Source organism: Morone saxatilis, unplaced genomic scaffold (genome assembly GCF_004916995.1).
Source record: "Morone saxatilis isolate NCDOM2014 unplaced genomic scaffold, NCSU_SB_2.0 Contig10, whole genome shotgun sequence".
NCBI classification, from domain to species: Eukaryota; Metazoa; Chordata; class Actinopteri; family Moronidae; genus Morone; species Morone saxatilis.
The window spans coordinates 14397062-14399947 of NW_023339652.1; the positions used below are offsets into that span (position 1 = coordinate 14397062).

The window sequence follows — 2886 nt, forward strand, 5'->3', positions numbered from 1 at the left end:
TTTTGCCAGCTGATTTACATCAAAACACTTGAACGAAGCGCTGTGTGATTTCACCCACTGTGATAACAGGAGTCATGAAAACCAGCTCTGGCTGTTGATTTGATAACTTCAGCATCCCCTCTGAGGTGACGAGTTTGTAAAGGACCCTTGATGTTACTGGGGAGTTTGATATGACAGGAAAGCGGCTGATTGAACTTACTTGAGCTCACATTCAGTCATCAGACGACTTCAAACATTTTTCTGCAGCTGTCTGGGTCTGAGAATTATGAATTGGTCAATTCTCACATTCCTGTTCACAAAGGGTTACAGTATCTTTATGAGTAATAAATGTTATAAGAGACAAGATGAGTATTATCAGTGTTGTCAGTGTAATAACTGAGACTAATATAGTGACCTGCCAGTCTGTTTGCTACACAGATCTAAATCTAATCCAATACAACAGCCCTGCAGTACCTTTATCAAAGCTGTAATAATCAGATTCAGATGACACTGTTTCAACTCTGCGGCCATTTCATAATCCATGGTGGTCTTAAACAGTGAAATGTGTTTTTAACATTTTATCCATCGTCACATTAGATTTTAGACTTCCCTGTACAAATCCCTGGATGAAAAGTTTAGGGATCACTAAAGTTCTTATAATTCTGGGGGGGACATGAATTTGTGTAACAAATTTCATGGCAATACATTTAGGTTTTTTTTTGTTTGTTTGTTTTTTTGACATTTCACTCAAAAACACAAATGTCAACTTCATGAAGGTTACTCCTCTGGCTACCATCAATGTATGAATGTAAGTTAAACTAGGGATAAAGTCAGGGGATCACCAAAGTCATTAGAATTCAACCTTACTGAACCATAAGTACAAAATTTGATGGCATTAATCGTTGAGAAATCTCAGTCTGGACCAGGCTGGGACTGCCATCCCTAGAGCCATGCTGCTGTTAGCATACAGGTGGTTAAAAGACACAAGGTGTTAGTTACACAACCATAGTTTATTACTGATGTCATCACTTACACAGACAAAGGAAGTGTCAGCGATACCTACTGAAAGGTGATCAGCAAATCATACTTGAGTAACTAGTTGAAAACAGTTGTGGGAACATCATTGTCATCACCCAGCCGGTGACCAAATGCTGTGTGTTTAATTTACACTGCTGTTGTCTAGAATCTGAACACCAGAACTGTGATACAAAAACAAAATCTGGCAGAAGCGGCAGGAAATGGCAGAGCGATTTTCAGAGGAAAAATAAACCACGACTGGATCCAACTTTTTGTCTGTTAACAGCTGGTAGGTTTGATCAGATCTCGACAATATCTGGGTCGAATGGAACACTTAATACACACATAACAACGTGTAGGAGGTTTGTGCTAAGTTCAAATTGAATTAAGTTTATTTACTGTGTTAAGTTTATAAATGACACATTGTCGAATGTGGTTCTGTATTTATGAAAATCACCCTTAATATCTGCTCCTCAGCCACATATCTTCATCTTTAGCTGAACGTTTGACACTACACTTTGTTAGAGAGGAAAGCCACAACTGACTGATAAAACAGAACCACATTTTGTGTGTTGAATATTTGCGATGCTTACAGCAAACCGACCTGCTGTTCACCCTGGTCAACGTGTGATGCAAAATCCCCTGTAAATGACATAAATACTAGAAATAAACATATAGGCAGAGTTCACCATTGTCTTCCACTACAAGCAGTACAATGTCAGAGAATAAATCCTGTTGTCCTGTAAGGCTAATCACATGGAGTCCTTCAAAAAGAAGCTCTGAATGATCAGTACTTTCAATAGGATCTACTCCTCGTTTTGATGTCCATAGAGTTCAAGAAGAAGCATTCAGAGTTTTCCAAAGATTAATTGCAGTCCAGAAGAAAGGAAGTCTCTATTTACAGAAAGGTCCTTTGCATTACTCTCTTCCACTTTGATGATCCAACAAATACCGGAACTGTTGGTTCACCTGTGGAAAAAAAGAAAGAAAATGAAATCAGAGCCATCAAAGCGCCATTCAAAAGCCCCTAAAGCAACACTGAGGGTGTTTAAAAAAAATGCTTCAAATTATTTTCAGATATTTTGTACTAGATGTCTGCTTCTCTCTATCTCAGCCGTATAACACAAAGAGACTGCAGTGGAGCTGAGCAACTTGACATAAGCAGAGACGGATACCATGGCTGAGCAGAAAAAGAAAAGAGCACGACCTACAGTAACAAAACTCAACTTTATCATCAGAAAATCCAAGCAAGATGTGAGACTCGCGCCTACACTGATTGACATGACAAAAATGTCAGTGAAGCAACTACAAAATCAGATGCATTGTTCAGCACTAAAGCCTCTTTTTATTCTTGCAGTTTATTTTTCATGTTTTGCACTGTGAGAATTATCTTCTGAGGAAATATAAGGCTAAAGGTCTGAAGGCCCCTGCTAATGGCCCTGAGAGGCTGTATACTGTAGAGAAGTTGAATGAAGCAAACGGCAAGCCCACAGTTTTGCTTTTTGTAGAGGCGTGCCAGTAGGGTGTCATAACGGTAGTGCTACAGTAAGGTCAGTAAAATCAGAAGGGTTTATCCCATTGTAAAAATGAATGTGCTTCGCTTTCTTGAGTGTTACATTTATTTCATGACCTAAAGCCGGCTCTAGAAAAAAGTCTAAAATGAAACCAGTTCATCGTCTCTGGAACATAGGACAATCTGATGGTTAGATTTTGATATTATTTGTGTATCTGGTGTGAAGTTGCAGATTGCAACCATTTGAATAATGCTTGCCTTTCAAATGTGAAGGAGAAACTACCTGCGAAACTAGCAAAAAATGCTAAAGGCCCTATCTTGAGCCAGTGTTTAGTTTGTTGTTCTGTCTGTAGAGACAATAAGATAAGATATTCCTT

The 2886-nt window shown here is 38.7% G+C and overlaps 1 protein-coding gene across 1 annotated transcript in view; it reads right to left on the reverse strand.

Moving 5' to 3' along the window:
- Window positions 1-1001: 1001 nt before the first annotated feature.
- LOC118339705 (chemokine-like protein TAFA-2) overlaps window positions 1002-2886 on the reverse strand; it is a gene marked incomplete in the record, with an annotated part of 57111 nt that continues 55226 nt past the window's right edge. Inside the window, 1 exon segment of the mRNA XM_035677407.1 lies at window positions 1002-1965.